Here is a 15,391-nt window from a genome sequence, read left to right as displayed (position 1 = left end):
GTAGTTCTTAAAATCTTAATTAAAATTGTTAACATTGTCAAAATGGGTTAAATTAATTTCGAAGAATCCACTTTTTATTTGAAGAAATGTTATCAAGTTAAATTAAAAAAAGCGGAGAAGATGAAACCCATCCCAGCATGGAATATGGGATGAAGGAAATTATTTTGCTGATAGTTTTCAATTAAGAGTTTTTTGACAAACGGAATTTTGACAAACCTAATTTTTGACAAACCTGTCTTGGAAGTTTTTTTCCTCTCACAGCAGAGGAATTTTTACAAGATTTCAAAAAAGTAACCACTTACATATCTTCTGTATTTTTTACATGGCTGTCAAATTCCTGCGACTGCTGCAACCTATTGTATTCCTCACGACTGTTCTTATTAACATAACGTTTAAAGTAATGCTTAAAGCTATACTAGAAATAAAATTCTGAATTCCTTACAAAATTCCAGTGCATTCTATAGTGCCCGGTATCGGCGTTACTTTCTAAAACTGTTTAGACATTCTTCGGAACACATGTTTATCTGATGTAACGGGATCCCTGCACTTAAGTTACTTTTACAACTTCAACAAGTATGAGCTATCAAAATCAATTTTCGAGTTTAAGCTAATTTAGTGACCGATATTTTTAATTCGTAGTTATAGTTACTAACAGATTCGATATATGTTTAAAAAGACAGTAAACACTCTGAAAGGCAATCACCTTCGGTTTCAAATGATCCCGAGCTACTAGGTATGTTACTGCCTTAGAAAAGAGAGATATTCAGCAACAAGGTTTACTTATGATATCACAGATATTAGGTCACTCATAGAGGTTGTCCGCTTAAGAAGGAGGTCGTGCACTGTCGCATACGTTACCCAATATTAAAAATTATAATATATTTGCTTTAAGAGGAGCAATTAAAGAGCTTGCTTAAACTAACCACTCACATGACTCAGCTATCGTTATGAACTAAATGTTCAAATTTTGGTTTAATCCCTATTGGTTACTCATTTATGAATAAGTTTGTAAATTTTGTATATTTAGCAAAATTTAAAAAAAAAAAACTATTATAATAATAATTTATCATAAGCTTGAATACAAGCCAGTTGTATTTCTCGTGAGTAAATTCTTTTGACTCACGATATAATTCTTAACATAGATTACATCGATTAGCGGTATTGACTCGAATGATTTAACACATATCTTTATTATGTCATCAATCATAGTATGAAATTCATTTCCAACTCGTTGCTATGATTCGTAGATGAATACACTTTCTCATATTTTTATTATATAAATTTATTTTTTATGCTACACCATACCTGTGAAATTTTGATTAATTAACTCAGCGATTTAAAAACAATGTGTTGTCATTCGGCAGAGCACTAGATTCATCCTTATAATTTAAATCAAATTCAGCGATTTAAAAGAAATGTGCCACCACTGTCCGATAAAACATATTTTTATTCGCCAGTTCGTTACCATTCGGTAAAGCATAAGGTTTAATTTGTCTGTTACTGATTATTATTAAATAATTAAGAATATATACCTAAGACACTTGCACTGTGTAAAACTAGCGACTACCAGATTTTGAACAGACATTGTCTTCTACCCAAACAGGTGCACCTCGAAGCTGGAATTTTGGATTTCGAATTAAGTTTTTCTTTAATGTTTTGTGCGAATTTAATGAATTCTTGATTAGCAGTAGCAATCTTGCTTTTAAGCAAGAAGAAAGGAGATGAGGAAATTCTTGATTAACAAGCTTAGCGACTGAAAAGTAATGTGTTGCCATTATGCAAAGCGTAAGATATTTGTATTTCAAATTTAATCAGAAAACTCAGTTGTTCAAAAAATAGCCACTGAATAACATGTTTTTATCTTTCACACGTCCGTTTGCTGCCATTCAGCAGCATACAATCTTTCGTTTTGATTTCAAATTTAATTTACTGATTAATAAACGGACTGATTTAAAAACACTAAACGCATTTTTTAGATCCATTGTTATTAATTACTAGCGGGTCCCGTAGAATTATACTACCTGGACTCATTAAATGCGTTACAATTTTTTTTTAAATATTTACTATTTGAGGTGGCTGATCGTGCCAGCGACTAGTGGTATAGGAAGAACAAGTTCTATTAGAGTTTTTTTGGGTTATTTTTGTAAATTCAGAAGAACTAGACATTGTCATTGATTATATGTGATGATACTCTGGCAAGTTTTAGAATTTAGTTAAGAGTAGTCAGCCGATTGGTTTATTATTTTTTAAAGTTGATTTGTAGTTTCTTTCCCTTCCCAATCGTTTACGTTTCAGTATCGATCTTTTTGTTACGCAAAGTTCAACACTGTAACGCACCATGAACTCTAGAAAGTGTGTGGAAAGACTTGAAAATATATACCGCCTTCTTCCCGTATCTTCTTTTCTTCATTATTTTATTTATCGCTTTCTTACGCCCATTGCCATCGGCACGCCTTAATACACCCATACAGCTATCTATATTTTATTCCGTATTTTGCCATTAAAAAGCGGAAGATATTTAAAAACAGCGTCTGTTTTCATCATGAAGAAGGGGGAAAAAACATAATACATTAAAAGTACTAAGCTTTCGCGCGAATCGATTGCATTTCCGCTTTCTCAAAAGAATAAAATTTAAAACAGAAAACAGCTACTAAGGAAAGAAAATGTTATCCGATTTTTCACCAACTTGCATCTAAATTAACAGATTATTTTTGGCAGCATTCACAGAAAGCTAATCTGAAAGTCCGATAAGACTTGTATCTAGTTATTAATATCATTTCAACGAAGATAAGCACATATCAGCTACATAGAAACGACTTGCAAATAAGTATGTAACGAAACGATTCAGGTATTATATGAACCAAAATATTGTACCAGGAAGTCAGTGCAGGATAAGTTCATTTTTCCTCAAAATTTACTTGCTTTTAAACATATTTACGAATATATACAGAAAATGTTTGCAAATACTTCCTATGTTGCTAAAAACGAATATTTGGCAGCCGAGAATGATATCATAATATACTCTAATATAATATATAATTTATGGAAAAAACGTTGTTTATCGAAATTTAGGTTCTATAAATATAGGAGAATGATGAAACACATGTTAGCGTATACCTTAGATATCAAAGATTATGAATGCTTTTTTTCAAATATTTTATAAATAAAAACGTAGTCCTTAACCTAAAAAGAATCGTCATTATTATAAGCTTTTATTTAGCTGGTGTTTATTGCTACGGTCAAAAGTGTGTCATCGATTTTTAAACTATTTTCTGTTCAAAATTTGCACACGCACTGCTTATGGAGCATTAAACAATATGGTGCTGCGACGTTTTCAAAATTGAATTTAGATTTTTTATTTAAATTTTACGTTGAAATCACTTTTCGCTCATATCCTCGTTTAACGAACAAATTAAAAACATCAAAAATTTACTTTTCCCACCAGCGGATACAGCAGAAAGAAGTCTTTTAAATAACATTTATATGAAATTTTTAACTTTTGGCGAATTTTTGAAAATTGCTCCACGATTTCAATGATTCGACGTCCATTACTTTAAAATTTCGATATCTAAAAAAGTATCTTTTGTAAACTTTAAAAATTTTCTCAGATTATAACACAAACTTTTCGCTCCCTTTTAAAATATAAATGAATAAAAAAAAAGATAAAAATTGGGTGATTTTTATGCATTTTTTAAACAAAATATGCTGTGCTATTATGACCTTAAAGCAGAGAAGCGGTAGACAACACCTGATTTCCTCGGAAACCTAATTTGAAGTTATCATTATACGTCACACTATTTTTTCTTGACTCTGTACACATTTTCCTTCTTCATCCTGTTTTGAAATAAGAATGATAAAAAATATTCATAAGGTGTCTTTTTAGAATATCTTTAAAACTAACTGCGTAAATCGCTAGATCTAGGACATGCCAGATGTGGTAATTTAACCTAAGAAAATAATCATGCGCAGAAGGTCAAATACATTTGCTGTTATCGCAATAAAGTCACAGGAAGGGATAAAAATTCATCAGTTGATCAGCAATGCTGATTGGAGACCAATCATATATAAATAATAATAATAATGCATTACAGAAAATAGAGAGAATGTGAGTACACTGCCCAAAATGATCAAGATCAAACGACTATTTTTTTTAAAATCGCAGTTAATATACTCATATGCCAATATTCAGTGTTAAAAACAATTTTTAAGCTGAATAGTTACATCATTAACATGTAATTGTGATTTAATACAAGGAAATAAAACACAAAAAGTTTTTTAAAATATAAACTTTTATTTAAAACTCATAAAGATATTTAATGAACTAAAAGCAGAAAAATAATTGATCATATGTTTTAATGGGAACAAGCTAATAAATAATTCTCTTGGCAACATTATTTTTAATTTTAAATCACGAAGAATAAAAGCGTGGGTGCCTAAATAACGAAATCTAATCATAGAATTGTATTGATAAAGGTATAAACCATTATCTTTATAAATTTATCAACGGCGTGCCATGATTTTATTTTCCGTGATATAAAACTGCAGATGAATTTTGCGAAGAAAATGATTTAACATCTTCTTCTCATTAAATTATATGGTAAATTGCTCTTCTACTTTTAGTTTATTAAATATTTTATCACTTTTAAATAAAAGCTTATTTTTAAAAAATGTTTTATTATTATTGTTATAATACTATGGATTCGATTTGAGAATGTTTTAGGATTTGGACTAAAAAAAAAATTAAGGATTTGTCCTAGCTCTAGTTATTAGTCCAAAGGAATTTGAGTCCCGAAGGACTCGTTTATTACTTTCGTTTTGGCATTTTGCGTCGGATTCCTATAAATGTCAGTTCACTTTTCAAACTGTTGCCACAAAATCTTAGAGTCCTGCATTATATTTGAAGAAATTAAATAATGAAAAATCTGCATAAGTGTATGTATATTTCTCGCATTTGAATAAAACAACGGTATCTAGAGCCATCCAGTTTTGAACGAGGAATTCTACTGCGAATATCGACATCTGAAAGCCCAAATTTGAAATTTGGAATTTGTTTTATTATCGATTTCATATTTTGTAAAACTTTAACGAATTTTTGATTAACAAACTCAACGATTTAAAAGCGAGCAGTGGCACCACTCTACGGGGGGGGGGACTTTTTATCTCCAGCGCGAGGAACTGTGTATCGGAAATTCTAAAGATGTGCTCATTTTAAAATTATTTTGCGACATTGCTATTGAACTAAATTTTATGGTTTAAGTGCAAAGAACATCATATTTAATAAATAAAGGTAACACACAAAACGTTAAAAAACGGCCCTTTGGACGTAATTTAAAATCTGAAACATTTCAGATTTTTTTGATAGTTTTTTTTTTCATTATAATTTCACTCATAAAAATTAATCTACTTCAAATAATACTTACTATCTATAACAAGTGAAATAAAAAAAAGTGTGAAATTCATTCACCAACAATCAAGTGCGAAGAAACTTGACACTTCTACAGATCCAGTTTGCCAAATGTATTGTAAATACAAAAGCTAAATCAAAATTAAAATTGAAATTCATTGCATCAGGAAATGTTTCGGTGGAGTAAATGTACAAAAATGTAAAAATGGCCAAAACAAAACTTTATACAAGAAACTGTATACAATTGCAAATAGTAAGTGGCTACTAGAAAATTGACAATTTGGAACTAATTCAACATTTATCAATGCCTCTGTATATATATATAATAATGATTTTAATGAATCCAACCAATGTCATCTCACAAAAATATTTAATATTTCTAATTAGACATATCATGATTAAAACGCAGTTTTGTTTAAATCAATCAGATTGGAAAGTAGAAGAAATATTCTTAAATGCATTTATTGCTTTGAAATCGCTTAGTTTGTTATTTATCAAGCTTCCAGGCTAAATTTGAAAGTTAAATAACTTACGCTTTACTGAAAGGCAACATGATGGTTGGTGCGTTGAAGATAAAAGTATTTTATTTCAGGCAATGGCAACATGTGTTTAAAAAAAACCTGAGTCTGTTGATTAAAGTGAAAGAAAAATATCTTACACTTTGCCAAATAGCAACATTCTGGCGCGACGATGAAAGAAATGTTTTACTTCGAATAGTGTTGCGGCTGTTAAAACATCTTACTTTGTTAATCAAAAATCCATTCTAGTCTGACAAAATATGAAATAAATAATAACAAAAAAAAACTTTTTAATTCGAAATTCAAAATTCGGCTTTCGAGGTGCTTATGCTCACTTGAAGGATTACGTGTGCTCAAAATTAGATCGCTCTAAATACCGTCAAATTTTCCACAGTACTAGAAATATACAAATTCTTCGTTAATTAATTAATGCAGAATTATATGTTACATTTGCAAATATTGATAACTCAATCAGATATGCTATCTTAGACTAGTGCAAGTTTAAACTATAAAGCGATAAAGTTTTCGTCACACTTCATGAGAAGGAAGGCCCTGAGGGTGGATTCGAGCGGTCAAACGTCAAGGAGCGTATCTCCGGTACGAAAGCGTCCGATCGTGGGCCTAAAACGGAAAGTCAAACGCATTTCACATTTAGTAACGATGCAGCTCATTTAAAAAGCCATTTATGTTTTTTCATTCAAATTACATTCTCAGGTCTCCACTCAGATGTCCCCACAAAAAATGAAATAACTGGGATAGAAATAGCGTTAATAATATTGTCTTTGTTACAATTGTTTTAAAATGAAGTTCATAAATCAGTGTTTTATACTTCGGAATAGGAGTATTATTATAAATTTATATCAGCCTAATTTCTATATGAAAATAAGAATCTTTAATGAAATCGACATCAAATGCCTTCTTCGACATATCGAATTCGATTATGATAATTTTTAATATCGATTTTGAGATCACAAGAAATAAAATTCAATTATACTTACGGTATCATGGCAGTCTGCACGGCAATGAGTTTATTGGCTGACTATACTAATAGCAGAAGGCTTCCGATAAATCGGTCACTAGGGATCGGACCTAGGATCGGACATTTGCCTTTTGGCTACGTCTCTCTAACTGTTACTACACTCGGCCGTATTATGTGCCTTTTGGTAGCTTCACCAGCTAATTTAATATTAAGGGCTAACTGGTTTAGAATTTGTGTTAGCTTCGGCTAAATCTGTTTAGTTAATCACTAGTTAATTCTTATTTCTTACAATCTTGAGTTTAATCCCAAGTGGAGGCTTTGTTGCCTAAGAAAGGGGCCATCTGAGAATCTTCATTTTGAGCAATAAATTGTAATTAACCCTTCTCGAGTTTACGTTTCTGTTCTTGGACTTCGATTATTTGCCTAGTAGTTCACAAGGTTCCTTAACACTTAGTTTAGTAGGATAAAAGTGAGGGGACATTACAAGGCTTTCGTTTCAAAACGCAAGTATTTCTGCCAGCAATAAAATTGAGAGGTTTATGGCAGAACTCATAAAAATTCGAAAAGCAGTTTAATTTTTGCTTAGTTTTCCATACACATATCTTCTAATTGTATATATCTGTTGAATACGTTCATTGAATATTGAATGGGCTCGGAAACGAAATCAGCTGTTGTGATACTCCTTGCACTTCTGTGACACGCTACGGAATTCTTGAAAAGCTTTCAAAATTATTATTTCTACGATGAGATGTTTCTTCAGGAAACACAAAGTAGCCTACCTCTGACAACTATGGCGATTAAAAAAAATGGTTAACAACAAGTACTCTTTTCCATTCTTTAAGATGGTTGACAACAGAGTTAAGTTCAAGCGACAAGCGAGTTCGGAAGCATTGCCGTTTGTTATCGTTAGCTTGATTCGCTTCGATTAGCTGAAAACCTATTTGTTAACTAAATTCTTTCATACATGCAAGTTCTTCATGGAAATTTCACATATCATGATCACATAGCTGAAATTTCCTTGTTCCTTTTGCTGTGATTTCAAAAGATGCTAACTTCTAATATTTCACCTTTCTATTCGGAAAAGATGTGTCTCTGCTCAATAATAAGTAGATCAGCAAAATATATTCTTGACTCAATTCTAAGCAGTAGACCTAATTCTGGTTTTACACGATAAATCCGTTTCTAAAGAAGACGTGTAAAAAAGGCACTGTATCTATGGTTAGAAAAGGAGATCCTTTTCGAATCTATGAAATCAGTAAACATAACTGCTAAAAAATCCATCTGAAAATATTTTTTTAAAGCTTGTTATTTTATTTTAACAAAATAGGTACGTAATAATATGTAAAAAACAAATATTAATGTAAATCTGCGTTTAAGATGAAAAAAAATCCTTATGAATAATGGGAAAAAACTGTTTTACACAATGTAGAGACACTAGATAGTTTTTTGGAAGCAGGCACGATGAAAAATGAGCAATTGCCTTCGCTGGGAAACGAACCACGGACCTCTGAAATACCGGCGTAGAGTGCAGAACCACTACACCACGAAGGCACGCTAAGTAGGGAGAAATACCTTATATACTCCCCTTTTTAAAGGGCTACTGGGTTTTTTAGGGGATCCAATTGCCAAATCCTGGGTGTGGAGAAACGTCATCCAACACCCTTTTAGTTCGGGCGCCACTGTAGAGACATTAGGTATTCTTTTGGAAACAGGCAAGATGAAAAATGAGCAATTGCTTTCGCCGGGAATCGAACCACGGACCTCTGGAATACCGGCCCAGCGTGCAGAACCTCTACACCACGAAGGCACGCTAGGAAGGCGGGAGAAATACCTTATAACAAAATAATGTTTTATTCATTTTTCACTAAACAGCACATATGTTTCACGACTGAAATATCACTGGTACGCACTAGAAATGTTGTGGGCATCCCCCTTTATTAATGGAATTGATCTCTTGACAAAACTAGTAACGAGTCTCCTTTGGTGCCAATGTTTCACCTGTGTTATGAACGAATTGAGTTATTAATCACTGCGTTCGTGTTTTGGTTAGACCATCTAGAAATTATTTTGTCTACAATTTCAGTACACTTTTAAAACTTTTAATCTGTGTTTCTCATTAGTGTTATGTTTGATAAAATGACTGAAATCGCGAAAAATTTCAGACTTCAAATTTCAATGGAAATATTCATTTTGCACACTTACGAACCCTTTTTGATACATTTTTTGCATGACGTTTGTACTTACAGACAGTGTTTGCATGACGGCTGTACTTACGGTCAGTTGAATAGTTTCTGCATGGCTATTTTTGGCCTAGGTCTTGCGGCTCATATTTAGGCCACAGTAGAGTGCATGTAACTGTCTGTTTAGATAATCTGGAATTGTGCTTGTGAATTGTAACAAAACTGCATGTTTAAAATATGTGGTGATATTGTGTATGTATTAATGTAACTAAATCTACAAACGTCATATCGCTACCTATTAGCAATGTAAGTAACAGTAGTTATTTGCATGTAGGTAGGATATGTTTATGTAATTGATATGCCAATGCATTTTTATATATATGTATCTGTAGGTAACACCAATGTGTAATAAGGCACTTAGTCTCATGGAATAATAGCTGCATGATTCATTACGCCATCTGGCATCTAGGTATACCCAGACCACATAGTGCAAAATTGACTTCGTTTCCAGAGACTCTCAGCAGCCCTCCGCTCCCTTTTTTTATATTTTTTTAAGCAATTTGTACATTTCTCTTCCCAGCAATTATGTTTTTAATTACCTTTTTAACGTCGATTTAACATTTAGAATCTGTAGTGTGCACAAGACGGTGATTCTTTTAGTTATGACGTTACTTTTATGTCCTTGCTCTTTTTTCTCCTTTTCATAGCTTCAGTGTTGTTTGTTGGCGCAAAAGTAATAAATGGCAACTGCAGAGACAATGATAATGCTGTAAGGCTAATTAATTATAGCTACAGGGCCAGCAGCCCTCTTTTTACAGTATAACGGTACCTACGGACAGAAAAAAGGGCTCTTTATTCCAAAACGAATTGAAAAATGGATTTTTTTTTTTTTTTTGTGAAATCTGTATGTACGTATATATCTCGCATAATTCAAAAACGATTAGCCTTAAAGCGTTCAAATTTTGTGAGTGCGACTGCTATAACATCTAGTTCTGCATCTCCGGTTTTCATTGCAATCGGCCATATTAAAAGTATATATATATAGCTACAGATATAGATAGATACCCTTTCCCTCTTAAAAATCTGTATATGTCTTTATTTTCGCAATCGTTGACATTGACTTCCAAATGTCACATTCATGTGACATTTGGCTTTAAATGATGAACACATTCATGTTTTGGCAATTCCAAATTAAATGCTAGAAGTGACTCCCATACGACAAAAATTGACCAGGATATGTAATTTCAAAATTTGCAATTTTTGATGTCATTTGCAACTTGTTTTTACGAATCGGTTAATTAAGTTAGAGTAATTCTAGGAAATAAATTTAAACGAAATGGAGCAAGCAAAGGGGGGGGGAAGAAAAAGAAAAAAATTTGTGTATAATTTAATAGGGGTACAAGAAAGACACGAGAAACCCACATCAGATTTTTATATTTATTGCGATGGTTCTATTACATGTAGAAATAACGATGAATCTCCAGTGTCCCGCTCACTTATAACGTAAAACAAATTTTCTTCTTTAAGTATAGGAACCGGAGAAATGTGTAAAAAATTATATTTCATAAATTTATTTATCTAAATTTAAAATTACCAAAAAATGAATCTTTGCATTATTTAAAACATTTTTGTAATTGAAAGTATATATACAGGGCCAACGGTTGCGAAAATAAAGGTCGGTAAGGACTTTAGTGAACACGGTATATATTTGGTTATAATTAAACAGGCTTTGACAATGAATGGATCATAGTAACAATCTTTCAATTCGTTTTTTTAAATGAAATTTCGTGGCATGAAACGCTATAAAAATAGCTTTGTCATTCAATAAATAATGGAAGCATCTGCATGTTGTATTGATATCACTTTCAAAAGAAATGCGGCTTCTTTGTACTTCAGAAAGCAGACCTGTCACATTTTGAGTGAATGCATTAATCTCTGGGCTAAATTTATTAGAAAACTAGTTTGAAAGAATTCGGGCCATTTTTCGAGCTAGATTACAATACTTCAGTTCTATGTTACTGCTTAAAAACAGCCCATTCCGATTTTATATCATTCTATTCTTCCTGCAAAATGAATATCCTCTGGTTAAATATTATTTTAAAGATTTAAAAAAAGTGCTTAATTCTGTGTTGAGAAGGGGCTACGGAGGAACCAGAAGTTTTCCATTAATCTGACTTTACAGCGTTTCAATAAAACCTCATTTTTATAAAGAATGATAACCCACAACAAATTTTGATTTCATTTTATACTAAATCAATTTTCCGATATTTTTCAGGTTTAAAATGTGGAGATTCATAAAGTAAATCGATATTGGGGAATTGCTTTCACAATTAAAAGTGCTGGCTAGTGAAACTATCCAAAATCTTTCACTGAAATTTCTCAACGAAGATTTTTTCGTTTTTATTTTGGAACATTGTGGAAACTTTGTGCATTACTTTCCGCATGGTGAAATTTCATAAATTATTTTGATCATTTGGTTTTGCCAGGTTTCAAAAACTCATAATAAACCTGATGTTCTAAATGAACTTCTTTCTAAAAAACGGCACTTACTATGCATACAGAAACACTGACATGAACATATACAAAAAAGAGGAGAACTGTTAATCTCATATCACACACAGTGAGAGAGTTTGGAATCACTACCAGTTCCTTGCAACTTTTAACACTTCTGCCACCTGGCGAAGTCACCATTTGCTGCGGATCGCTACGGGGTTGCCATGCTATGTGCACGAAAATAAATTTTAGTCATGGAAGATGGTAATAAAACATTCATTACTGCTAACTGATTCTCTGAAATATATACATCCTGAAACTTTTTCAAATGGCAGAAGAAAAGCGCAGATTTCATCCACTAGCAAATTTTGTAGAAAAGTTACTTTAAAGAGTTGACTGCCCCAAATAGGCATACAGATAATAGACTTCTTGATATCTGAAAATTCAACGCAGATTAAAATTAATTTATTACGTTCACTGGATCAATTTGCTTCGAGACGATGAAATATCTTAGGTTGAAATATCTATGAATATGAAATATCTATTCGGACTGCGAAGACAAGGGTTAACATTATTCAAAGCATCGTCAAGGTCGAACTACCGAGTTTCCTTCTTAAGTAAAATATATCTACAGCAGCAATAATATCAGCCGCCCTATCATATGGAGATTTTGATTAGATAAGGTTATTTAATTAAAATAAATCAAATCGAGGAACTCGTACTCCTTAGCGAAGGAAAGGTGTGTGCTCGTTAGTGATGGGCAACTTCGGTACATTCTTGTACCCGGTACAAAATACCCGTTACTCAAGTAACCGTTACTTTGAAAAGTACCGAAAACCGATTTCAAGTACCGAGTACCCACGTAACGATTTGGAGTACCGAAGTAACGAAATACCGGAGTAACGGTTTGCTGTACCGGAGTACCCTAGTAACGGTTTACTGTACCGGAGTACCCTAGTAACGATTTGGAGTACCGAAGTACCCTAGTAACGATTTGGAGTACCGAAGTGCCCTAGTAACGATTTGGAGTACCGAAATACGCAGCTAACGATTTTGCGCACTGAAGGAACTCTGCCACGTCACCACGTGTTTGATTTTATCTGTACGGAGTAAGATTTTGAATATCAGAAAACATGTCAACTACGGAAGTGTCTGAGGAGCAGACCATTCATGGACACAAGGAGCGCATATCACTATTTCGCAAATACAACCAGATACTACTGTCCTCGTACCAAAACCGAAGTGAGCTGAACCCTCATCGATCCTCCAGTAACGAATACCGAAACACCGAGAAGAGACGCATATTTTCGTTACAAAGTAACGAATACCGAAAAGCACCCGTTTCGGTACAGAAATAACGAATACCGAAAAGTACCCGTTTCGGTACAGAAGTAACGAATACTGAAAAGTATTGATTTCGGTACTGAAATAACGGGTACTTGGATGTACCGATTTTCAGTACCCGTTACAACTAAGTACCCGTTACAAAATACCCGGTTCGGTAGTACCGACTCATCACTAGTGCTCGTAGATTGGCTGCAGTCTTACAATTTTTCCAAGAACGTGCAGTTGATATAGCTTTTTTAACAAAATGAATAAATAAATAATGTTGAATGAGAAATAAATTTAACATAAGCAGTACTGTAGAGTTAGAAAATTCATAAGTAGGATTCGTTAATAACCAACTTCGACAAAAATCGAATCCAAGACCTTTAAAATGGTCATGACACCATCAAGTACATGTGTGTAGAATGCCTTCAATTCGTAATTATTATGTCAAATTTTTAAATAAAGAAGAATCTCTAAGAATGCACGTATTTTCCTTCCATCGTGAAAATGCGACGGCACCTAGAGCCACCAAATTTAGAACTCACGGTATTCCAATACCAGAACATACGCAACTCGAAGTCAAAAATGAATTTCCTTTATTAGGGTTTATTATTATTTATTTATTCCTTTATATTATTTACTTCATATTTTATACGGATTTAATGAAATTTTGATTAAGAAACTCGGAGATTAAAATCTAATGCTTTGCAGCTCGACAAACTGCAAGATGTTTAATAGAGAGGAGAAACATGCCAGGGTAAAACTTAAAATTTTATGTTTCATATTTAATCAGAAAACTCAGCCATTTAAATCAAATGTACTGCCATTCGTCGTAAACTCAGCGATTTAAAACCCAAAGCTTGAAATTAACTATTTTTGTCTTCTACACGCCAATGTATTGACACTCGGCAAAGCGTAAGAGATTTAAAAGGCATAAACGCTATTCTTCATCTCTAGTATTATTAATTATTAGCTGAAACCGTGAAATTGCACTAGCTGGATTCATTATTTTTTACATATATTTAAGAAAAATAAGAATATGTAAAAGATAAGTTATAATTTAAATTTTAATCCCTTCTGTATTCTAGAAACAGTAATCTGTCACTGTACTACGTTATTTCTAGACTAATGCATATGACTCTTACATTGCATACTATGCATATGACTCTTACATAATTCTGATGACGTAAATGGAACTAAAACGCAAACAGCCACTAATAATTAATTTTACAAACAGTATTACTTATCCAATCAAAATGTATTGAGAACCAAAACTAAAAACTCAGTCTGGATTAAGATTTCATCCTAAACATATGATACTCTTTTTCTACTCTTCGGCTTTTGTCAACTGCTCTCTTCTTATTGTTAATCTATCAAAGATGTAAATATTTTGAAATAGGAACAAATAATGTGTCAAGTTGTGTGTGGCCGCTACATGTTTACTGAAGATCTACCTCGGCTTCCAGTTTCCTATTCATTATGGATCAACATTTTACGCAATCAAAATTCTTCCTCTTTATTACGGATTCAACGTTCCACACAATCAATACTGCAAAGTCCTTTGATTATTATTTATGTAACATCGCAAACATTATTCCACCTGAATACTGCAAAATTTACAATTTATTTCTCAGTTGCCATTTTGTTCTTGAAATATCGCGTACTGGTGACGAAAGATAAAATAAATTTGCGAATCCTTCCCGCTGCTGATATATGAAATTACTAAATTTTAAACAACTTTCGAGATTTTGTTCGAGAACATATTCCTACACTCGAGAACGTTTGGAGATTATTCTTAGGCTACAGATTATTAACTTCAGTCGTGTTTATGCAAAGAAAAAAACTGCGAAATCTAAATTCAGTCAGCTTACCGAAAATTCTGACGTATTAAAAATCTCATTTAAAGCAAAGTTGCAATTTAATCGAAAAAAAGTATAGGAAAAGTGTAACGTATTTTCGCTTTCCTTATCGGCAGAAGTTATATATGATTTATTTCCACTGCGTATTAATCCATCGAATCAAAGAAGAGTAACTGCAGCTTCAGCGTTTCTCATCAAGAGGCGGGCAGAAACTAACCATTTACAAAACAGAAATTGCCTCCACGTAATTTCCAAATCTGAAATGTAATTTAACAGAGTACATCAAGGTAATGCAGTAGTTGGAGTACATTACTTTCATAATGATATCTAACCACTGAGTACTGACCATGCAATCAATGATTTCGTTACAAAAAAATAAGTTATAGTTCACATACTTTTAAACTTTTCAGTATCGTGAAATAAATGAAACAAATATTCTTGGAGAAATTGAGATATCTGATTTTCTTTCCAAAATATTCTTTTATGAATATGATTAACAATCTTACTGACGAGAAATCTCATAAAGTAAGTTAGCTATCATGGCAAAACACGTGTGACTAACATGGCTTAAGAATATATGCGGTCATGGTGGAGTTTGTTCAGCCTAAATCCTTAATTCATGCCACAGA

General features: G+C 32.6%; 1 protein-coding gene across 1 annotated transcript in view; it reads right to left on the bottom strand.

Annotated features, from left to right (window-relative positions):
• The window catches only part of LOC118198951 (uncharacterized), a 212,922-nt gene that overhangs the window by 59,739 nt on the left and 137,792 nt on the right, over positions 1–15,391 (bottom strand). The window lies entirely within an intron of this gene.

This window comes from Stegodyphus dumicola, chromosome 6, assembly GCF_044657685.1.
Source record: "Stegodyphus dumicola isolate Sdum_Otavi_A_Nest chromosome 6, ASM4465768v1".
Lineage (NCBI taxonomy): Eukaryota > Metazoa > Arthropoda > Arachnida > Araneae > Eresidae > Stegodyphus > Stegodyphus dumicola.
This window is presented reverse-complemented; position numbering and strand designations above follow the sequence as displayed.